The sequence below is a fragment of the Oncorhynchus kisutch genome, linkage group LG21 (genome assembly GCF_002021735.2).
Source record: "Oncorhynchus kisutch isolate 150728-3 linkage group LG21, Okis_V2, whole genome shotgun sequence".
In the NCBI taxonomy this organism is placed as follows: Eukaryota; Metazoa; Chordata; class Actinopteri; order Salmoniformes; family Salmonidae; genus Oncorhynchus; species Oncorhynchus kisutch.
The window spans coordinates 1,437,781-1,463,515 of record NC_034194.2 but is presented as its reverse complement, the minus strand read 5'-3'; the positions used below and the strand labels follow the sequence as shown (position 1 = coordinate 1,463,515).

Below are 25,735 nucleotides of genomic sequence, written 5' to 3'. Positions count from 1 at the left end.
GGTCTTGGCACCACACTGCCAGTACTCTGACCTCCTCCTTATAGGCCGTCTCATCATTGTCGGTGATCAGGCCTACCACTTTTGTGTCGTCAGCAAACTTAATGGTGGTGTTGTTGCAGACGTGTTGTTGCCTACTTGATGAAGTCCAGGATCCAGTTGCAGAGGGATGTGTTAGTTCCAGAGTCCTTAGCATAGTGATGAGACGTTGGTGCATTGCATTTTCAGTGGGAAAAGACAGCTACAGCCTAGGCCAAGTGATTAGAAATTAAGCCTAGCAGTCACCAAAATAGTCACCATTCTCATTCATGGGGGCATGTTTAAAAGCAATCTAATTCATGTTTTGCTCAGTGAGTGTACACCTTTTTACTTCTGTGCTGGTGTTTAAGTTGGTTGTAACCAGAGACAAAAACAACATTAAAATGCTACTGTGACTGATAGGGCTTTTAACAAACCTAACACAATGGTAAATCTAAGCGCAGGTGGTAGCGCTATAGGTTCAGTGGCGTGTCAGAAATATTTGAGCTAATTTTCACTATTATAATTATATGTGGACTTGCTGGCATTGCCGAGAAAGTGTTTTGATGAATAGACAGGTCGAGACTTGGATTCTCACTGGCCAATCAGAACGTGCTCCATGGCCAAAGATGTGGTTGCTTCAAGTTATGTATTTAAAGGTCTTTATGTATTACCTTGGAATTAACTCCAAATCAAATGTTAGTCCGTTATAGTTAGTTAAATGGTGTACAGAAACCAAAACAACAAAATGTAGACCTTCGTTTGCTAAATATTTTATATTGAACCCATTTGCATATTCCATATTGTTCTAAGTATTGCATAGCTTCAATGGCATTCACACTGATATAGGGGCTAGGCCTACTGTAAATTACATTATGGCTGAGCATGGACATGCCAAACCTTGTCAATAAGCAAGATTCAATTCATTATTGATAAGGCATAAAAAAGAGAATGAATAGTTTTAAACAAAATGTCACACTTAAAAGCACCATCTTTTCTCCCCATATTATTAAAACAAGACTTATTTCCAAGCGGGCTCACGAGCCAAACCCTTTGTCAACAGTCTTGACTACTTTGCAATTGCATTAGGCAGGACCAAAAAAAAGCCTTCATTGAGAGGAGAGGAGGCTACGCTTGGTTTTTAAACCGAATAAAACAAAAATGGGTATTTTTGTACATTTTTATGCTTCTAAATATTAAATACACAGGCACCAAAAGCAAATTAGGCTACTCTTGTTCCACGCGCATATTAGCAGTGTGTATCACAGCTGGACAGGCTGCGTTTCAGCGTCAAAATTCATGCCATAACCAACAGCGTTACCGAGACTACTTTTGTTTAGCATGTACATTATGAAGGTAGAATGTTCACTCTTCACCTGATAGAACTGACTAGCCAGGCAGATCTTAAGCTCAATTTAACCCATGAGGAAAGTCTGAGCTTCCTTTATTGCATGATCATTTCAGACACATTGAGTGGTATTCAGTCACTTTTAATTGTGCAAAACTAAATCAGTTACATTGTACAACTAAAAAAGTAAAGAATAACCCCAAATAATGAAAAAAGGAATAACAAAAGGAATGTGTATATAAACAATAAGCAATAATAAAAATGAATGGTCTGTGCAATATTGATGGTGATTTCATTACATGGAGATAGGGGCAGCTGCTGGTTCACTAGCTACTGTTGTTGGTGCAACTGTTCCAGGTGCATCATCTGGCAGTGTGCCCCAATCTCATCCACCAGCTGTTGGTAAAAGGCTTTGTGTTCTTCACTCCAGGGATCAGCCAAGAGGAACCATCCTCATCAGCATGGCAGAATTTATCCAGGGCCTTCTAAATGGTGCTGAGAGAGTCATGGTCGTCTACCTTCCCAAACTCATCTTCCTCCTCGTCATTGTGCCTTGGGGTGCTTGTACAAGGAGCCATCCCAACCCACGAGTTATTGTGGTTTTGCTGACTGGTGTTTGGCTTCATATGAGGGGGGAAATGCAGGCTGTACCGCCTGTTGCTGGATGGGCCTCATCCATTATGCAGTATGGGGCTCCAGAAAGTGCTGAAGGATGGAGATGTGTCTTCCTATAGCCCTTCCACCAGCACTACCTGAGGGTGCCTCCTTCCTGGCCTAGGTGTACTGTGTCCTGAGAATCTTCCATCCACTTCTTCCACTGGAAGCAAAGGGGAAATATTGAGCAAAGAGCATGATCTTCTGCAAATACTTCAAGCTTCGTCGACTCACTTTTTAAAATTGCAGCACAGACGCACATTTATCAACATTAAGCTATGAAAGAAAACAAAACAATCAACACATTGGGGCGGAAGGGTAGCCTAGTGGTTAGAGCGTTGGACTAGTAACCGGAAGTAACCCCCGAGCTGACAAGGTGAAAATCTGTCGTTCTGTCCCTGAACAAGGCAGTTAACCTGCCGTCATTGAAAATAAGAATGTGTTCTTAACTGACTTGCCTAGGTAAATAAAGAATATGAAAAAAAATATATATTTTTTTTTATATCGGCAAAAGCGCCAAAATACCGATTTCCGATTGTTAGGAAAAATTGAAATCGGCCCTAATTAAAATCGGCCATTCCGATTAAATGGGTCAACCTCGAATATAGACTAACCAACACAGCTCCTCCATATGACGCACTCTTACAATTGAGTGTCATACTTTACGAGTTCTATAATATAGTCACAAATACAGTGGGGAAAACAAGTATTTGATAACCTGCCAAATTGGCACTGTTTCCTACTTAGAAAGCATGTAGACGTCTGTAATTTTTATCATAGGCACACTTCAACTGTGAGAGACGGAATCCAGAACTAAAATCCAGAAAATCACATTGTATGATTTTTAAGTAATTAATTTGCAGAATCATACAATGTGATTTTCTGGATTTTTGTTTTAGATTCCGTCTCGCACAGTTGAAGTGTACCAATGATAAAAATGACAGACCTCTACATGCTTTGTAAGTAGGAAAACCTGCAAAATCGGCAGTGTATCAAATACTTGTTCTCCTCACTGTATAGAAGTGTGTGTGTGTGTGTGTGTGTGTGAGATATATGACAGGATATTGTGGCTTGACAGACTGCTGCTAGATGACCAAAAATATGCATCTGTGTGATTAAAATAGAGACACAGGCACACTAAATGACATACAGAGTACACAATGTGACAAAACTGTCCACTGATATGTAGCATCCCTAAGAAAATAGAAATCAATAAGAAAATAGCCTAGGATCTATATTCAGCCATAAGGCTACTATGTGTCAGTATGCTTTGTGTTGGTTGTAGTCACGACAGACAAAGATGTATAGTTAAGCAAACTTTACTAGGCATGTTGTCAACCAGCACATGAAATAAGGTAAGTAAATATTGGTTTCCGTTTCCTGTGTAACATCAATATGAGTAACAATATTTCTACATGTTCTCTTTTTAAATTTTTACCACAAAAGCTGGCTCCACCTAACTTTGGCTTGTAGTCCATGTCTGCAATAAACTGGAACGTGAACTTGTTTGTAATGTCTCTGACTATTATTTTATTTACCTTCACACACAGCCTTTCAGGTTAATAAGTCTTCGGATGGCCCTACCAGACCTTGTGTGGGGAGTGTTGATTACATCAGGAGGTGCTTGACCTCAGAGATAAAGACAGAGATTCAGTGAAACAAAATCACATTTGATTGATTATCAAACAAGTCACAGGAGTATAACATGTTCTGATCAGCTAATACGAGTAAACTAGAAAAAAAAGATAATTGTTAGCACAACTCAATTTAGCTAGCATTTCCCCAGCCTAATTGTTACCAAATATCCAAACAAGGATTCAGTGAAAACAAATATCTGACATTGATTGATATATCTTGATGAGTCCCTAAGCTTGTCTCAATAGTGTGTGATGGAGCTGTCCCAATAAAAACGGTGCTGAAATGATGATCTAGATTACCACAAATGACAATTTATTTAAATTAGTATAACGGTTATATATGAGTTTCAGTTTCAGCAATGATTTGATACATGCCTTCAATTGCATTAGCCTACACCAGTTTAAATCAATATAACCTATTGTTTTCTAGTAACCTGGCTTTTTTTGGGGGGGTTCGGCTCATTTCATTTCTTTGATGTCAGACCAGGGCTCAGGCTTCAGCTCACCGGGCTTTCGTCCGACCGGGAATCAAATTTTCAGTTCTGATGAGAACTCTAAACTGCATTCGGGTAGCGTGTACAGTCCGGCAGTGTCAATTATTCGTGTGCTTTGAATTTATGGGGACTTTGTGTGAAGTAAATACACTAGGCTAAAGGCTTCCATGTGATAACCTGTTTGGATAATGTGCCATTAGATTTTTTGCCAATCTGCTGCACATGTTGTGTATTCTGTATAATTGCAGGAAAATTGTAGAATTTCCAGGATCTTGTTGGGAAATGTGAAGAGTGGTCCCGGGATCCCAGTTACCCATGTTAATCCCTAACTAGTACCGAGTTGATGTGCAGGGGTACGAGATAAATTGAGGTAGAGATGTACAATGTCTTCAGAAAGCGTGCCTTCAAAGTATTCACACCCCTCGACTTTTTCCACATTTTGTTGCTACAGCCTGAATCTTAAATGATTTCAATTGAGATGGTCTACACACAACACCACATAATGTCAAAGTCAAATGATGTTTTTAGACATTTAAAAAAAAAATAATAATAAAATATGAAATGTCTTTAGTCTAAGTATTCAACCCCTTTGTAATGGAAAGTCTAAATAAGTGCACGAGTATAAACGTGCTTAACAAGTCACATAATAAATTGCATGGACTCACTCTGTGTGAAATATTGTTTAACATGATTTTTTTAATTACTTAATTTCTGTACCCCACACACACAATCTGTAAAGTCCCTTGGTGGAGCAGTGAATTTCCAACCCAGAATCAACCACAACTACCAGGAAGGTATTACAATGTCTCGCAAAAAAAGGGCACCTATTGATAGATGGGTCAAAATAAAAAAGCAGCCATTGAACATCCCTTTGAGCATGGTAATTAATCACACTGTGGCATCCTTCCTAACTCAGTTGCCAGAGAGGAAGGAAATGGCTCAGGGATTTCACCATGAGGCCAGTTACAGAGTTGAATGGTTGTGATAGGACAAAACTGAGGATGGATCAACAGCAATGTAGTTCATCCACAATACGAACCTCATTGACATAGTAAAAAGAAGGAAGACTGTACAGAATGCAAATGTTTCTAAACATGCATCTTGTTTGCAACAAGTAATACTGCAGAAATGGGGTAAAGCAATTCACTTTTAGTCCTGAATACAAAATGTTATGTTTTGGGAAAATCCAATACAAGACATTACTAAGTACCACTGTCCATATTTTCAAGAATAGTGGTGGTTGCATTATGTTATGGATATGCTTGTAATTGTTAAGTACTGGGGAGTTTTTCAGGATTCAAAATAAAGGGAATGGAGCTAAGCACAGACAATATCCTAGAGGAAAACCAGGTTCAGTCTGCTTTCCACCAGACACTGGGATATGAATTCGCCTTTCAGCAGGACAATTACCTAAAAGACAAGGCCAGATCTACACTAGAGTTGCATACCAAGACGACATTGAATGTTCCTGATTGGCCTAGTTAGTTTTGACTTAAAATCAGCTTGTAAATCTATGGCAAGACTTGAAAATGGCTGTCTAGTAATAATCACCAAACAACTTGACAGACCTTGAAGAACTTTGAAGAATAATGAGCAAATACTGTACAATTCAGGTGTAAAGCTCTTAGAAACGTATCCAGAAACACTCGCAACTGTAATCACTGCCAAATGTCATTCTGACATCTACTGGCTCAGGGGTGTGAATACTTATGTTAATTACATATTTCTGTATTAAATGTTCAATAAATTAGCAAACATTTCTAAAAACATGTTTTCACTGGCATTATGGGGTATTGTGTGAAGATGGGCGAGAAAATAAAATACTTGAATCAATTTTGAATTCAGGCTGTAACACACCAAAATGTGGAATAAGTCAATATGTAATACATTCCGAAGGTATGTAGGTACAGTACCAGTCAAAAGTTTGGACACACCTACTCATTCAAGTTTTTCTTTCATTTGTACTATTTTCTACATTGTAGAGTAATAGTGAAGACATCTAAACTATGAAATAACACATATGGAATCATGTAGTAACCAAAAGTGTTAAACAAATGTATTTTAGATTATTCAAAGTAGCCACCTGCCTTGATGACAGCTTTGCATTCTCTCAACCAGCTTCGCCTGGAATACCTTTCCAACAGTCTTGAAGGACATCCCACATATGCTGAAAAAGCAGCCAACAAGTTAACTTCACTCTTCAGTCCAACTCATCTCAATTGGGTTGAGGTCGGGCGATTGTGGAGGCCAGGTCATCTGAGGCAGCACTCCATCACCCCCTTTCTTGGGTAATAACACTTACACAGCCGGGAGGTGTGTTGGGTCATTGTGCTGATGAAAAATAAAATGATAGTCCCATTAAACCCAAACCAGATTGGGTGGAGTATCACTGCAGAATGTTGTGGTAGCCATGCTGGTTAACTGTGCCTTGAATTCTAAATAAATCACTGACAGTGTCGCCTGCAAAGCACCCCCACACCATCATGCTTCATGGTGGGAACCACACATACAGAGATCATCCGTTCACCTACTCTGCGTCGGTTTGGAACCAAAAATCTCAAATTTGGACTTCCACCGGTCTAATGTCCATTGCTCGTGTTTCTTGGCCCATGCATGTCTCTTCTTACGATTGGTGTCCTTTAGTAGTGGTTTCTTTGCAGCAATTTGACTGTGAATGCCTGATTCTCGCAGTCTCCTCTGAACAGTTGAAGTTGAGATGTGCCTGTTACTCTGTAAAGCATTTATTTGGGCTGAAATCTGAGGTGCAGTTAACTCTAATGAACTTGTCCTCTGCAGCAGAGTTAACTCTGGGTCTACCTTTCCTGTGGCAGTCCTCATGAGACCCAGTTTCATCATAGTTCTTGATGGTTTTTCTGACTGCACTTGAAGAAACTTTCAAAGTTCTTAATCTTCCGGATTGACTGACCTTTATGTCTTAAAGTAATGGACTGTCTATTCTCTTTTGTTATTTGAGCTGCTCTTGGTCTTTTACCAAATAGGGTTATCTTCTGTATACCACAATACCTTGTCACACCTGCTAACTTAAATGCATTCCAGATGACACACCTCATGAAGCTGGTTGAGAGAATGCCAAGAGTGAGCAAAGCTAGGGTGGCTACTTTGAAGAATCTCAAATATATATATCTTTTTTTTTTAAACACTTTTTTGGTTACTACATGATTCCATACATATCTACTATGTAGGTGTGTCCAAACTTTTGACTGGTACTGTACTCATAAAGTGACTAGGCAACAGAATAGATAAACAGTAGCAGCAGTGATTGCGATGAGTCAAAGGGGTAAGTGCAAAAAGGGTCAATTCAGAGATTGAGCTTGGGGGTAAAAGCTGTTCAGGGTCGTGTTGGTTCCAGACTTGGTGTATCGGTAACTGCTTGCCGTGCGGTACCAGAGAGAACAGTCTATGACTTGGGTGGCTGGAGTCTTCAACAATTTTTAGGGCCTTCCTCTGACACCACCTGGTACAGAGGTTCTGGATGTCAGGGATCCAGTCCCCAGTGATGTACTGGGCTGTATGCACCACCACCTGGTATAGAGGTTCTGGATGTCAGGGATCCAGTCCCCAGTGATGTACTGGGCTGTATGCACCACCACCTGGTATAGAGGTTCTGGATGTCAGGGATCCAGTCCCCAGTGATGTACTGGGCTGTATGCACCACCACCTGGTGTAGAGGTTCTGGATGTCAGGGATCCAGTCCCCAGTGATGTACTGGGCTGTATGCACCACCACCTGGTATAGAGGTTCTGGTTGGTAGGGATCCAGTCCCCAGTGATGTACTGGGCTGTCTGCACCACCACCTGGTATAGAGGTTCTGGATGTCAGGGATCCAGTCACCAGTGATGTACTGGGCTGTATGCACCACCACCTGGTATAGAGGTTCTGGATGTCAAGGATCCAGTCCCCAGTGATGTACTGGGCTGTCTGCACCACCACCTGGTATAGAGGTTCTGGATGTCAGGGATCCAGTCCCCAGTGATGTACTGGGCTGTATGCACCACCACCTGGTATAGAGGTTCTGGATGTCAGGGATCCAGTCCCCAGTGATGTACTGGGCTGTATGCACCACCACCTGGTATAGAGGTTCTGGATGTCAGGGATCCAGTCCCCAGTGATGTACTGGGCTGTCTACACCACCACCTGGTATAGAGGTTCTGGATGGCAGGGATCCAGTCCCCAGTGATGTACTGGGCTGTATGCACCACCACCTGGTATAGAGGTTCTGGATGTCAGAGATCCAGTCCCCAGTGATGTACTGGGCTGTCTGCACCACCACCTGGTATAGAGGTTCTGGATGTCAGGGATCCAGTCCCCAGTGATGTACTGGGCTGTATGCACCACCACCTGGTATAGAGGTTCTGGATGTCAAGGATCCAGTCCCCAGTGATGTACTGGGCTGTATGCACCACCACCTGGTATAGAGGTTCTGGATGTCAGGGATCCAGTCCCCAGTGATTTACTGGGCTGTATGCACCACCACCTGGTGTAGAGGTTCTGGATGTCAGGGATCCAGTCCCCAGTGATGTACTGGGCTGTATGCACCACCACCTGGTATAGAGGTTCTGGATGGCAGGGATCCAGTCCCCAGTGATGTACTGGGCTGTCTGCACCACCACCTGGTATAGAGGTTCTGGATGTCAGGGATCCAGTCCCCAGTGATGTACTGGGCTGTATGCACCACCACCTGGTATAGAGGTTCTGGATGGCAGGGATCCAGTCCCCAGTGATGTACTGGGCTGTATGCACCACCACCTGGTATAGAGGTTCTGGATGTCAGGGATCCAGTCCCCAGTGATGTACTGGGCTGTATGCACCACCACCTGGTATAGAGGTTCTGGATGTCAAGGATCCAGTCCCCAGTGATGTACTGGGCTGTATGCACTACCCTCTATAGAGCCTTGCAGTTGAATGCCAAGCAGTGATGCAGCTAGTTAAGATGCTCTCAATGGTGCAGATTCCCAGGAATCTGAGGGTCCATGTCAATTATTTTCAGCTTGTTGAGGGGGAAGAGGCTTTGTCATATCTTTTTCATGACTGTATTGGACCATGATAATTCCTTAGTGATGTGGACACAGAAGAACTCGAAGATCTCGACCAACTCCACTATAGCCCTGCCCGATGGGATTTTAGGACTTTTGCTCGAGACCGTCGATAGCGATGAATGGAGTATTTCACAATCCGGCTCCATGGAACATCAGCGAGCTGCTTAATAGTTCAGTTTCTTCTTCTTTCTTTCTGTTTAAGATAATACTATCCCCCCTCCTTCCAACTGACTCTGTCCCCTGTAGACAAAAGAAGCAGGAGGCGAAGTAGGGGATTTGTTTGGAGGAGTATGGAGAGGTGCTGAGAGGGGGTTACATGGTAAGAGGGAAGGGGGCCTGGTGCACTCTAATCAGCTCTCAAAAGTCAGAGCAGGATTAAGATATGGGAGGCTTCTAGGGGATCTGGATAATGAAGGGAGGTGTGTGTGTGTGTGTGTGTGTGTGATGGGCATTTGAAAGTATTTTTTAATGCTGTTGCCGTCTCTTTACAGTTGAAGTTGGAAGTTTACATACGTTTTTATGACACTTACCAACGTGTGTTTATCAACCACTCCGCAAATTTCTTGTTAAACTATAGCTTTGGCAAGTCGGTTAGGACATCTATTTTGTGCATGACACAAGTAATTTTCCCAACAATTGTTTACAGACAGATTATTTAACTTATAATTCACTGTATCACAATTCCAGTGGGTCAGAAGTTTACATACACTAAGTTGACAGTGCATTTAAACAGCTTGGAAAAGTTCAGAAAATGATGCCATGGCTTAAAGAAGCTAATGATTGGCTAATTGACATAATTGAGTAAATTGGAGGTGTACCTGTGGATGTATTTCAAGGCCTACCGTGAAACTCAGTGCCTCTTTGCTTGACATCATGGGAAAATCAAAAGAAATCAGTCAAGACCTCAGAAAAACAATTGTAGACCTCCACAAGTCTGGTCCATCCTTGGGAGCAATTCCCAAACGCCTGAAGGCACCACCTTCATCTGTACAAACAATGGTACGCAGGTATAAACACCATGGGACCATGCAGCCGTCATACCGCTCAGGAAGGAGACATGTTCTTTCTCCTAGAGATGAACGTACTTTGGTGCGAAAAGTCCAAATCAATCCCAGAACAACAGCAAAGGACCTTGTGACGATGCTGGAGGAAACAGGTACAAATGTATCTAAATCCACAGTAAAACGAGTCCTATATCGACATAACCTGAAAGGCCGCTCAGCAAGGAAGATGCCACTGCTCCAAAACCGCCATAAAAAAGCCAGACTACGGTTTGCAACTGCACATGGGGATTAAGATCGTACTTTTTGGAGAAATGCCCTCTGGTCTGATGAAACAAAAATAGAACTGTTTGGCCATAATGACCATCGTTATGTTTGGAGGAAAAAGTGGGAAGCTTGCAAGCTGAAGAACACCATCCCAACCATGAAGCACGGGGGTGGCAGCATCACGTTGTGGGGGTGCTTTTCTGCAGGAGGGACTGGTGCACTTCACAAAATAGATGGCTCATGAGGGAGGAAAATTATGTGGATATATTGAAGCAACATCTCAAGACATCAGTCAGGAAGTTAAAGCTTGGTCACAAATGGGTCTACCAAATGGACAATGACCCCAACATACTTCCAAAGTTGTGGAAAAATGGCTTAAGGACAACAAAGTCAACATATTGGAGTGGCCATCACAAAGCCCTGACCTCAATCCTATAGAAAATGTGTTGGCAGAACTGAAAAAGCATGTGCGAGGAAGGAGGCCTACAAACCTGACTCAGTTACACCAGCTCTGTCAGGAGGAATGGGCCAAAATTCCCCCAACTTATTGTGGGAAGCTTGTGGAAGGCTACCCAAAACATTTGACCAAGTTAAACAATTTAAAAGGCAATGTTACCAAATACTAACTGAGTATGTAAACTTCTGACCCACTGGGAATGTGATGAAAGAAATAAAAGTGGAAATAAATCACTACTGTTAATCTGACATTTCACATTCTTAAAATAAAGTGGTGATCCTAACTGACCTAAAACAGGGAATATTTTTACTAGGATTAAATGTCAGGAATTGTGAAAAACTGAGTTTAAATGTATTTGGTTAAGGTGTGTGTAAACTTCCAACTTTAACTGTATGTAATTAGCCTGACAAAACACCCAAAACATTCAGTAAACAAGTGAATTACATATAATACATACTGTTTTTCATCTATTACTGATTATTGTGCAAAACAAATTAGAATTGGATATTGAAAGAAAGTAAAACACATTAAGTGTCCTTAATAAAAACTAAAAGTCAAACATGGAAAAATATATTAACTTGAAAAGAGCTACATAATCCAAACGACAGATTTTTTTCCCTAAAATAAATAAATAAGTATTGGCTACATTTAAAGAAATTACAGGTAAACAGATTGTGTCTTTAATAAAAACGAAAGGTTAAAATTGCTAAGCATTGTTATTCAAGAGAATTAGCATATCCACATTTTCAGAGGAGAGGCGAGTACAGAGCCGATTTACGAGAAGGCCCGCAGACTCTCTCTGCTGGAACCGAGGTTGCCAGTACAGTGAGGTACTGCTTATCCAGGACACTAGGCTTCATTTACCGGGCCTCACCACTCCAGTGGGTTGTCCTGAGGTGGGATGCACGGCTCGTGAAATAAAGCTCAACTTCGTTTTTTTGGGGGGTTCCCGTCATTGGTGTAGTATTCCTCTCCAAAAAGTGTGTGGAGGGCTGGTGATGTGGGTGTGCGTTAGAATCATCAGCATTGCTGGCACTTGAAAATCGGCAGTTTGGTTCTGTATTACATTTCTGTTGGCTTTTCCTTGATCTCCAGGCGGAAATGCTGCTCCACAAAGCGCATGTGCTTGTGTCGGGGATCGAGCGCAGTGGCAATGAGCGCTGCCTTGTCTGTATGAGGGAAATAATGATGCACAAGGTTTTATTGACTGTTTTATTATCTGTTGTGTGCCCATTACGCTACGTTTTTTTCATACAGTCATAGATGCAGTGCAAATAAGCGCATATTATAAGAATGTTTATATTAGACTTAAGCCCGTTGAATACCACCAAAAAACAATGAGGGGATTTTGCCAAAAAATTCCCCCAAGGCCCGCCCAGTGAAGGAAAGGCACCTGTGTGCAAAGGTTGTCCTATACATCACACTTGTTTTATAGAAGGGAGAAAAAAAGTCCACAACAATGCTTAAACTACATCAATCTGATTGAGTTGGCCTGTCAGGGCCTGGCTCCCCAGTGGGTGGGCCTGTGTCCATGCTGGTTTTACATGGAGGTCCCAGGTGAGGTTAGGTTAGCATGCTCTCCAAGTGGGCTGCTGTTGCTGAATCTTGCTACTCCATGCATAGATCTGTACACAAGCAACCAGCAAAGCTTCCAACACTTTGTTTAATCAGACATCACATTTAGTAACAGGAACACAACCAAACAAAATGCTAAGATTTGGGTGGCCTTCTTTGGAAAATGTTGATTTAAAACACAAAACTGTGGGTTTTGACTCTCCGTGTATGCTCACATCAAGAGCAGAGACAGGAAGGCAAGATGGATCATTAGCCCTCCAGCCACACACACACACATTAGTTAAGAGGGTTTGACCTTTGTTGACCCTGTGACCATTTAACAGCCATTGACTGAGGTTAAACGGGTCTCCCGGTCACAGGTTTACGAGACACAGAAAGAGAGAGAGAGGGGGAAAGTTCACTGTAACATCCTGGTGGGTCTACAATAATAGAGACCTATGGAGCAACCCTGCATGACGCATTGGGCTGGACGACAACGAAAGAAAGATTGGGGTAAAATACTTCTGCAGCTGGGGTCATATGTCACACTGGTAGACAATGTGTGCCTGAGAGAATGTGTTATCCCAAAGGCATAGAAAAGGTGGATTAATGTCATGTTTAAGTGCAAAGAAACAAGTAATTTAGCTAGACAAAATGATTTTCAGAATCTTTGACTTGAAATCTGGACTGTCCCTTTAAAGTTCCGATGTTGTATACCTGTTATTCCTGGGAAAAGGACCTACGCTTCAAGCACTATGATTCAATGTGCAAGTACTGATAATGTATACCTGTTATTCCTGGGAAAAGGACCTACGCTTCAAGCACTATGATTCAATGTCCAAGTACTGATAATGTATACCTGTTATTCCTGGGAAAAGGACCTACGCTTCAAGCACTATGATTCAATGTCCAAGTACTGATAATGTATACCTGTTATTCCTGGGAAAAGGACCTACGCTTCAAGCACTATGATTCAATGTCCAAGTACTGATAATGTATACCTGTTATTCCTGGGAAAAGGACCTACGCTTCAAGCACTATGATTCAATGTCCAAGTACTGATAATGTATACCTGTTATTCCTGGGAAAAGGACCTACGCTTCAAGCACTAAGATTCAATGTCCAAGTACTGATAATGTATACCTGTTATTCCTGGGAAAAGGACCTACGCTTCAAGCACTATGATTCAATGTCCAAGTACTGATAATGTATACCTGTTATTCCTGGGAAAAGGACCTACGCTTCAAGCACTATGATTCAATGTCCAAGTACTGATAATGTATACCTGTTATTCCTGGGAAAAGGACCTACGCTTCAAGCACTATGATTCAATGTCCAAGTACTGATAATGTATACCTGTTATTCCTGGGAAAAGGACCTACGCTTCAAGCACTATGATTCAATGTCCAAGTACTGATAATGTATACCTGTTATTCCTGGGAAAAGGACCTACGCTTCAAGCACTATGATTCAATGTCCAAGTACTGATAATGTATACCTGTTATTCCTGGGAAAAGGACCTACGCTTCAAGCACTATGATTCAATGTCCAAGTACTGATAATGTATACCTGTTATTCCTGGGAAAAGGACCTACGCTTCAAGCACTATGATTCAATGTCCAAGTACTGATAATGTATACCTGTTATTCCTGGGAAAAGGACCTACGCTTCAAGCACTATGATTCAATGTCCAAGTACTGATAATGTATACCTGTTATTCCTGGGAAAAGGACCTACGCTTCAAGCACTATGATTCAATGTCCAAGTACTGATAATGTATACCTGTTATTCCTGGGAAAAGGACCTACGCTTCAAGCACTATGATTCAATGTCCAAGTACTGATAATGTATACCTGTTATTCCTGGGAAAAGGACCTACGCTTCAAGCACTATGATTCAATGTCCAAGTACTGATAATGTATACCTGTTATTCCTGGGAAAAGGACCTACGCTTCAAGCACTATGATTCAATGTCCAAGTACTGATAATGTATACCTGTTATTCCTGGGAAAAGGACCTACGCTTCAAGCACTATGATTCAATGTCCAAGTACTGATAATGTATACCTGTTATTCCTGGGAAAAGGACCTACGCTTCAAGCACTATGATTCAATGTCCAAGTACTGATAATGTATACCTGTTATTCCTGGGAAAAGGACCTACGCTTCAAGCACTATGATTCAATGTCCAAGTACTGATAATGTATACCTGTTATTCCTGGGAAAAGGACCTACGCTTCAAGCACTATGATTCAATGTCCAAGTACTGATAATGTATACCTGTTATTCCTGGGAAAAGGACCTACGCTTCAAGCACTATGATTCAATGTCCAAATACTGATAATGATGATGGTTCTAAAGGTTCAGTAAGTGTGAATTTAGTCCACAAATGTACCGACATGTCTATTATATGTGAAGCGTTTATGATTAGTGAATGGCAGAGTGTAGTTATTTTGTTAGATACTTCTCCCTAAAATCCAAAATCATGTTTTTTTCAAAGCCATTTTAGCTGTTGCGCTAGCTGTTCGGTCCGATCAGATTCACAAATCTTGGGAATTCGTCACTGATAAAGTTGTATTGGAATTGGCAGCTGTTGTTGGTAAGTAATGAATCTGCTTCTGACATGACTGACTGCATATTTAAAGAGCTAGCTCGTAGCCCAAGGGGGTCTTCTACATGAAATGCTCATTCCCCACTTCTAATTAAATAAAATTGTATTTGTCACATGCGCCAAATTCAACAGGTACAACCTTAAAGTGAAATACTTACTAACAAGCCCTTGAAGAAAAATATCTTTGTCCAGTTTGAGGTGAGTAATCACTGTTCTGTCCAGGAGCTCTTTTCGGTCATAAGAGACGGTGGCAGAAACATTATGTACAAAATAAAACACGCACAATTTGGTTAAGAGCCCACAAAACGGCAGCCATCTCCTCCGGCGCCATTAAATGAGTCATTCAGGCAGCTGTGTGTTGGAATAGTAGAGGTGATAAGGAGAGATAGAACTCAATTACCTACCACCAACATTGTTTTTTTTATATCTACGGGTGAATTAAATAATTCAATGCTTGCTCTGATTCAGAGGGGTTGGGGTAAATGCGGAAGACAAATTTCAGTTGAATGAAGTCAGTTGAACAACTGACTAGGTATCCCCCTATCGCCTATACTTGCATGCTATTTAAGCTAACATTGTCAGCACTGGTTTAGCCTTGATTTCTAGGTTTCTAGAGCGAACATGACATTATGACAACTGGAAATGTATGACTAGCGCTGATATGCACTGATTATATGTACACATCTTTACTTTCATTAGTAGGACTTTGCCATAAGGAATTTTCAATGGTCTATTGATTCCAGTACTTTGTCCCTTTGGGGGAAGGGAAAGGAAATAACATTCCTGGTTCCTAAACTCCTAAATTATATTAGTAATAGGGCCGGGAGTTCGGAATTGGAGACCTGAGTCCCCAAAATCAATCTTGTTTGCTCAACAGGACCACTCCAACGCAACAAGCAAAAACTGATGACTAGGCTGCATTCAATTCCATGTGAATTAAGAAAATAACTCTGCTTCCAAATGCCATCTGGGGCACTGACAGAGAACTTTAGCAACAAGGCACATTCTTGGCCAGCTGTCGTCTCCCTGGAGACCAAGTACCAAGCCTTTGATTCACAGCTGCTGCTGAGCTGAGGAGGGTGGCAGGAGCTGAGGAGGGTGACAGAAGCTGATGAAGATGGCCGTCTCTAGGCCTAGCCTACATCTGCAGGGAGGAGAGGCTAGACGATATGTCTCATGGTTGGAAGCCGCAACTAAATGGTACTTAATGGCTTCCTTTCCTGTCTCCTTCCCCTTCAGAGGAATGGATAGGTATAAGGACTAGTTGGTTTCCAATTACTTTTCACTGTAACTCTTAGGTCTATCGTGTTGTCAGGGGTCATAAAGGAGAGGAAATGAGATGAGCAAGGCCTGGATCCTAATGCACTTATGTCAAATGCTTTTTCAAATCGCACATTGACTATAATGAATGATTTAGGCTTAAGTCCAACTTGTGTGCAGTTATCTCAAGAAATGTGTTTATGTTGCTACAAAGCTGCCGAATTAGAGATTTTCTAGATTTGCTTCCTTTCCTGTCTCCTTCCCCTTCAGAGGAATGGATAGGTATAAGGACTAGTTGGTTTCCAATTACTTTTCACTGTAACTCTTAGGTCTATCGTGTTGTCAGGGGTCATAAAGGAGAGGAAATGAGATGAGCAAGGCCTGGATCCTAATGCACTTATGTCAAATGCTTTTTCAAATCGCACATTGACTATAATGAATGATTTAGGCTTAAGTCCAACTTGTGTGCAGTTATCTCAAGAAATGTGTTTATGTTGCTACAAAGCTGCCGAATTAGAGATTTTCTAGATTTTGCAGAATTAACTCCTGCCTATGACCCGACGTTTTGAAAATGGTGTAACGTTTTCTCTGAGGTCACATTACAGGCCTATCGATTGACTCAATCTATTTTTGGACAATATTGAGTTGAAGGGACTCTAGATGTAAAGTTTTCAGCCTTTTAAGATGTAAGGACAGCTGTCACCTACGCAACAGGGCACAAAAGTAGTGTTAAGTTAACTTCAAACTTAACACACACAAGTTAACTTAACACATCTGCTCTTTAAAACCTTGGCCCCCGGTCAGGCATTTGTCCGCTCATTTAAAACCATTAGGAGACCCATTAGAAGCCAATTCACATTGACACAAAGCTCTCTTCCTGGTTTATGACACTGTAAACAAAACATCCATCCCTGCTGCTGCTACTCAGTCTGAAACAAGGTAGCTGGCCTGGCCTGGGGGCTAGCGAAGAGTTGGCCTCCAACCTCAAATGAGAGACAGTGGTGTCTTCTGAAGTTTCCCTTGCTGACTTTCTTGCGAGGTCTCCCTGGAAAGGTCTCCCTGGAAAGGTCTCCCTGGAAAGGTCTCCCTGGAAAGGTCTCCCTGGAAAGGTCTCCCTGGAAAGGTCTCCCTGGAAAGGTCTCCCCTAGTACTGTGTTCTACTGGTACTGTATGTGAACTGAATTCATAATGAAACTTGGACCATACTACGTTTCCATTCATTACAATAGACCACAGTTAGGGGTTAGGGCTCTTTACTTGCTGTTTGCCACACAGAAAACACCCACATGAGTAATGTTACGTGTATCCATATCTGCCAATGCTCTTGCAATATTCTCAATACGGCTGTGTTGGAAGTCGGAAGAATGTGGGTTATATATATTTTTGGGCCGGGTGAGGTAGTAGAAAAAGCCTTCATGAAGTAAAATATTGACTCCATGTTGTCATGTCTTAATCTACACACATGATCAGGAAGTTGTGTGTGCTATTTACACATGTGAGTTAGAGTACTAGGCTTACAGTACCTGATACTGAGGCACTGGCTACAGTAAAAACAAAAGACTTATTTGAAGTGCCTGTGGGTCATTGTCAAGCAGCAAAACAACAGGGCACATGTTTAGCCAGGGCACCAAGCACATGAGGCTTTCAGCATGATTTAAAGCCAGTGACATTTCCTGTCAAATCATGGAATGAAATAGGCCTACACTTCACTTGGAATAATATGACTTTACCTGGTTGAGATTAGTGCAACTCTATACCTTATAACAACAAAAACATTGTTTTAGGGCTTAGTTGTCATATTCTGACGAATAATGTAGCAAAAAAACAGTAATGTTCCTCTATGGAATGTCATGCCTTAAGCACTAGATATAGCCTATAATATCAATGTCACTTGCATGTGAAGCCATGGGATACATTACCACCATTGTTTGTGTTGGTGGTCCACTCTTTGATGGCATGCACATCTTAGAGAGCGTACCTTTAAAAGCCATGGTCGTTTAGCCTACTACGAAACAAACACATGCATGACAGGTTGCAACACGCCAATGAGGGCCCATTGACTACAAAACAAGTAGGCTAGTAAAAAGAAACTGCAACCAATAACCATTTGGACTGTGTTCTGCAAATCTGAAACCTAGACTGTATTTGGACTGGTAGCCCAATTCTAATATATTGTTTCTCTCACTAATTGGTCTTTTGACCAATTTATACCAGCTCTGAAAAAGAGCTGATGTGATTGGTCAAAATACCAATTAGTGGAAACAATATAAGAATTGGGCTGCCTGTCTAAAGGCAGCCCAAAAATACGCTCTGTGCAATAACCACGACTTTATAAAATTCCCTGACCACCATGGCTTTCTGTATCACTTGTTGTAGCCCAAAACAACTCTTTCAAGCATTTACGTCACATATACATAATACACACTAGAATGGTTCAACAAAAGCAGCATTCATTATAAAGGGGTAAGCATGCTTTCCCAACCTGAAAACTCAGAGGAACTTTTGGTGAAGTTGCAGAAGACCGTCAGACACGTTATTCCTAACACGAGTGCATAATTGATGGTTGGAGGCACATCTGGGAAGAACATCCTTGAAACTGCGAGAAATTTCGAGTGTCTTCTTCTCCGCGTTCTGAAAGTCCAGCGTTGCTTTGGGGTATTGGGTTCTGTGTCAGCTCAGTCCCATTGCTCATGCCCCGAATCACCTCACCATCCCCGAGAGGAAGAGAAGGAGCGACAGCTCAAGCCAAGCGGCGACGCACGAGGGAACGTCTATTTCGAACTGCGTGTCCAAGTGGCTGGCCCATCTCAGAGAAGAAAAGACGAAGCGAGAGGTTTTATTGAGACAAAATCTGTCTACGAAGTGAGGAATTTTGGTATGGAGGTCAACGAGAGAGCGTCGAATTTGATCAACAACAAAAAAAAGAATTGCTAAGTTGCTACGTGTCGCTTATTTGATCAAATATACGTTTTGTCATGTTTAGGTTGTTAGGAATGCACTAATATAAGTGGACGCACGTGGTATTTTGGCAAGAGATAGAGGACTCATGGATATTTAAGCAATAATACATAAGGCGATGTGTTCTGACATTTTTATAATGGCTGTGATGTGGTCATAGCTATAAGGCGAGGCTGACTGGTGTAGACCACCAAAGCCATGATAAAAATGTCAGAACGCATTGCCTTTCATTTAGGCCTCTTATTGCTTTTATACAACATGTTACCAGCATTAAAAAGCTAAATGATTTCCCAAATCATGAATTTTTCAACACAGGTTACCAACATTAAAAAGCTAAATGATTTCCCAAACCATGAATTTTTCAACAAAACATGATGCTACATTCACCAAAACTGGTTGTCAAGTGCAATTTTCGTTGTTCTATGGTTGTTAGTTCAATTTGTAAGCGATGGTTGATAGTTCAAGAACTTTGCAGGTTGCTATTGCAGACAAAAATCATTGCCAAGGGGGCTATTTCCCCCTTGTGAGCTAGCTAACTACACAGCTAACACAATCACTTCAGACAAGCTGGAAAGACTGCGAACGAGCTGCATTTCGTTTGCATATGTCCATACAAGTATGTTGATTCATGATTTTGACTGGCTAAGAAAAACTGCGTGTCTGTCTCATCCTGACTCCCATTACTAGTGGAGATCGAATTTCAATATTGCAACATTGTTGTAGTAGTAGTGCGTTGCTATAATGATGTAAAAAATGACACTTTTTATGAATGTAGTGGCTATGTGTATGTTGTTTAGTATAACATGGGCAGGATAGGCTTTAACAATGGGAATTCCAAACCACCTGTTATATAAAACCAGTTTTAGCATGGACATTGCCATTGAGGGCTTCCACCATTTTAAAGTAGTCAACTGGGTGGGGATTCCTATGAGTTGGGCGCAATCCGCTAATGAAGAAGATGAACATTGACTACTTTAATGTGGAGAATGCTGACACAGATGCTATAATGGCACAGATACAAAAATGAGTCATCTATCTCTATGGCCTGTTGTTAACATGCACATCTGCCCTCTTATTGGCTAGAATGGTCCCAGCTGATCTGGCCTGCCTTCCATCTTTGAGGACATGTATTTCCATTGTTAGAGCGGTCACTTGACTATCTTGTTAGTACAATAGACAATCTTTGCCCACATGTAGGAGTGGTGTCTGCATGGTCTGAAAGCCTCCCATTCTGCCTGCTGCTTCACTATAATCTCTACAGCCACTCCATGCAAGTGACTAGGGCACTAGGCTATAACAATTTTTGTATCTATTCAGAAATAGTAGAGTAGATGAACTCTTCCGAGGGGCAATTTCAGTAGTGGCATTCAGATTAGAAAAGAAACACTCACACACAGGCTAACACCACAATTCAAACATGACAGGTAGGCCGAGAAAATGAAAACAAGATAAATAAAAAGACAAAAGAAAAGATGTAGCCTACATTAGTCTGTCTATGGAATTGAAAACAATTTTACTTGCACTCACATCAAACTGAGCTTGTCACCGAATGTCACTAGCCTGCTTGTGAGAAGGATGTCTATAGGCCTAGCCTTTCATGACAAAGTTAGTGCATCTTCACCATATAACTACCGGGTTCCTGGTTCAAGCCTGGCTTTGGCTGTTCCTCCTCAATTGCTATACTGTTGGCAGTGATGAGATCCCTGTGGTCCCTCGGGCCTTTGTTGGAAATGTTCCCTCATTGGTATTGGGACATGTTGCACCTGTATGGGAAGGTATACTGCCTCTACCAAGAGGCCCAGGCTTTTATGTCACAGGTGGTAGTGTAGGCTACTCACCCTGTGAGTGGTTCAAGTTCTCCTTTGGTGGGTCCGCCTCCTCATTTTAATTTATTTTTATTTAACCTTTATTTAACTAGGCAAGTCAGTTAAGAACAAATTCTTACTTACAATGGCGGCCTACACCTTCCAAACCCAGACGTTGCTGGGCCAATTGTGCGCCACCCTATTGGACTCCCAATCACGGCCAGTTGTGATACAGCCCGGAATTGAACCAGGGTGTCTGCAGTGACGCCTCCAGCAGTGAGATGCAGTGCCTTTAGACTGCTGCGTCATTCGGGAGCCCCCCCCCATTGCTCCTGCAGAGTAGGTTATTTATTCAGTATTTAAATCAAATGAAATGATTATGCCTGATTGAAATGAGATTCAACACCAACACATCATCATTATCATCCATTCAGAATTAGACTGCCCTACATCATCAGCCACAGTAAGATTTCCATATATAGTACATCTTGATTTTGAATAACTAAAAAGTGTAATTCCTGGAGTTCAAGAGCTATTTGCATGTGAAATGTTCTAGGATCAGAAGCATGCATGCATGGGATGTCATTTTCTCATTCCTCCATTTCTGTTGATGGCCCCCTTTTGATGTATATCTTTAGTGACATCGTGTGGATGAAAGGATAAACTGCATGTTTAGTCTCCCGAAAAATATGTCCCTTTTCGATTCTGTGACAATTCACAGCAGGCAAGGTCAGCTCGAAGGTCAGCTTCCAACATGGCTGTCCACACAGGGAGGCTTGACTAGCTTTGAAAACAGCAACAGCATTTTGGTACACCAGAATTACATTAATTTCCAATGAAACACTGTGTTTGCCTTGCAGCATTGTGTTGCAGAGGCAGTTGCAGTACGTTTGGTGTGGTGCATACATTCGATTTATCGAATGTATGCATAGATGGCTTGAACTTTTGTTGCATACATATCCAGAGAATGCTGCTTACTATTTTGCGCAATGACACTGTCGGTGTGATCGAAGAGTCAGCATACAGTTTGATGCATATATCCAAAAGTATGCACACAGAACACATGGCAACTGCCTCTGCAACACAATGCTGCAAGGCAAATAAAGTGTTTAATTGGAAATGAATGTGCTTTTGGTGTACCAAAATGCAATGACACAGTCGGTGTGATCTGGATCACACATCTGGAAATGTGTGCAAAAAAATCTAATAAATGAATTGATACACATCTTTATAGGGTTAGGGTTCCCACACGGACATATTTCCATGTTTACAGTCCTTGTTTACAGAAAACAGCCGGAAGACAGGGTGGACTAACTGTGCTGGTTACACTGAACAAATATATCAACTCAACATGCAACATTTCAAAAATTTTACTGAGTTACAGTTCATTTAAGGAAATCAGTCAATTGAAATAAATTGATTATGTCCTAATCTATGGATTTCACATGACTGGGAATACAGATATGCATCTGTTGGTCACAGATCCCTTAAAAAAACAATAGGCGCGTGGATCAGAAAACCAATCAGTATCTGGTGTTGCCACCATTTGCGTCTTGCAGCGCGACACATCTCCTTTGCATAGATTTGATCAGGCTGTTGATTGTGGCCTGTGGAATGTTGTCCCACTCCTCTTCAATGGCTGTGCGAAGTTGCTGGATATTGGCGGGAACTGGAACACACTCTCGTACACGTTGTTCCAGAGCATCTCAAACATACTCTATGTGTGGCATGTCTGGTGAGTGTGCAGGCCATGGACATTGGGACATTTTCTGCTTCTAGGAATTTTGTATAGATCCTTGTGACCTGGCATGGGGCCGTGCATTATCATGCTGAAACACGAGGTGATGGTGGTGGATGAATGGCATTACAATGGTCCTCAGGATCTCAGGATCAAATTGCCATCGATAAAATGCAATTGTGTTCGTTGTCCGTAGCTTCGGTTGTGCAAACCCACTGGTTCCTCAGCTGTCTGGGTGGCTGGTCTCAGATGATTCCGCAGGTGAAGAAGGCTGATGTGGAGGTGCTGGGCTGGCATGGTTACGCGTGGTCTGCAGTTGTGAGGCCGGTTGGACATGCTGCCAAATTCTATAAAACGATGTTGGAGGCGGCTTATGGTAGAGAAATTACCTTTACATTTTCTGGCAACAGCTCTGCTGGACATTCTTGCAGTCAGCATGCCAATTGCACGCTCCCTCAACTTGAGACATCTGTGGCATTGTGTGGTGTGACAAAACTGCACATTTTAGCGGCCTTTTACACAGCTGTGTAATGATCATGCTGTTTAATCAGCTTCTTGAAATGCCACACTTGTCAGGTGGATAGATTATCTTGGCAAAGGAGAAATGCTCACTAACAGGGATGTAAACAAATTTGGGCACAATATTTGCGAGAAATTAATGGAGAGTTTCTGGGAACTTTTATTTCAGCTCATGAAACATTGAACCATAACTTTACATGTTGCGTTAATATTTTTGTTCAGTATATATTCTGGACATATATTTCAAAAAAGCTGGTGTACAAAAATGAAAATGAAAGACGCAAAAACTCAACTTAACAGGAAGCATAAAAATAGCACACGTAGTCTTGTTTTGAATCAGAATGACAGATCTGTAACTCACATTTTATGTGAATTTGGTTGGGTCGCCCAAAATATTATATTTTGCATTTGTGAAATTATTTAGATAAGAAAGTAGAGGAATTTGTGTTTCTGGAACCGTGCCACAATTGAGAATTGATTCACGTTTAGATGGAGCATTTGGCTGTTTTGACTTCGAGCCAATTCGCCCATTAAACAGAACATGTAAGGTCCTTGGATTAAAGAATAATGCTAGGTTCCTTTATTCCAATATTGAGCTAGCTAGCCACTGTTACGAAATTACATTGATGTTAGCTAGCTAGCGCTGTGCTAGTGTGAGATTGCTATTGAAATGTTCAATGTTATAAACAGACTGAGTGTTTTTGTTTCTTCTTTAGGGTTCTTGTCCACATCTACAGTGGTTTGTGAAAGTATTCACCACCTTGGCATGTTTCCTATTTTGTTGCCTTACAACCTGGAATTAAAATGGATTTTTTGGGGTTGTATCATTTGATTTACAAAGCATGCCTACCACTTTGAAGATGCAACATATTTTTTATTTTTTATTGTAAACAAACAAGAAATAAGACAAAAAACAGAACTTGAGATGCATAACTATTCACCCCCCAAAGTCAATACTTTGTAGAGACACCTTTTGCAGCAATTACAGCTGTGAGTCTCTTGGGGTATGTCTCTATAAGCTTGGCATTATCTAGCCACTGGGATTTTTGCTGCAAGTTCTCATTTGCAACTGCGACCTGGCCAAGATAAAGCACAGCAGTGTGAACAGACAACACAGAGTTACACATGGAGTAAACAATTAACAAGTCAATAACACAGTAGAAAAAAAAGAAGAAAAAAAAGGGGAGTCTATATACATTGTGTGCAAAAGGCATGAGGAGGTAGGTGAATAATTACAATTTTGCAGATTAACACTGGAGTGATAAATGATCAGATGGTCATGTACAGGTAGAGATATTGGTGTGCAAAAGAGCAGAAAAGTAAATAAATAAAAACAGTATGGGGATGAGGTAGGTAAAAATGGGTGGGCTATTTACCGATAGAGATCGGTTAGCTGCTCAGATAGCAGATGTTTGAAGTTGGTGATTGAGATAAAAGTCTACAACTTCAGCGATTTTTTGCAATTCGTTCCAGTCACAGACAGCAGAGAACTGGAACGAAAGGCGGCCAAATGAGGTGTTGGCTTTAGGGATGATCAGTGAGATACAGTCTGAATCGCCGTGTCCCCATCCAGCCCAACCACTCACTGGACCTATATGTTCACTTGGCTACGCATGCCTCTCTCTCATATCAATATGCCTTGTCCATTACTGTCCTGGTTAGTGCTTACTGTCTTATTTCACTGTAGAGCCTCTCACTGTTGCCGCTTGCTATAGACCTCCCACTGCCCCCAGCTGTGCCCTCGATACTATATGTGAATTGATTGCCCCCCCATCTATCTTCTGAGCTGGTGCTACTAGGTGACCTAAACTGGGACATGCTTAACACCCCGGCCATCCTACAAACTAAGCTTGATGCCCTCAATATCACACAAATTATCAATGAACCTACCAGGTACAACCCCAAATCAGTAAACACGGGCACCCTCATAGATGTCATCCTAACTAATTCGCCCTCCAAATACACCTCTGCTGTTTTCAATCAAGATCTCAGCGATCACTGCCTCATTGCCTGCATCCGTAATGGGTCTGCGATCAAACGACCACCCCTCATCACTGTCAAATGCTCCCTGAAACACTTCTGCGAGCAGGCCTTTCTAATCGACCTGGCCGGGGTATCCTGGAATGACAGTGACCTCATCCCGTCAGTAGATGATGCCTGGCTATTCTTTAAAAGTGCCTTCCTCACCATCTTAAATAAGCATGCCCCTCTCAAAAAATGTAGAACTAGGAATAGATATAGTCCTTGGTTCACTCTAGACCTGTCTGTCTTTTCAGGGAAGTTAGGAACAAATATATACAGGCAGTTAGAAAAGCTAAGGCAAGCTTTTTCAAACAGAAATTTGCATCCTGTAGTACTAAC

At 41.6% G+C, this 25,735-nt stretch overlaps 1 long non-coding RNA gene across 1 annotated transcript; it reads right to left on the bottom strand.

Annotated features, from left to right (window-relative positions):
- Positions 1-1,570: 1,570 nt before the first annotated feature.
- Positions 1,571-19,182, bottom strand: LOC116356163 (uncharacterized). Its single transcript, XR_004204629.1, has 3 exons — positions 18,837-19,182; positions 3,556-3,646; positions 1,571-2,180 (listed from the first exon to the last, which is right to left on the bottom strand). It is a non-coding gene; the product is annotated as an uncharacterized LOC116356163 (long non-coding RNA).
- Between the last annotated feature and the right edge of the window lie 6,553 nt (positions 19,183-25,735).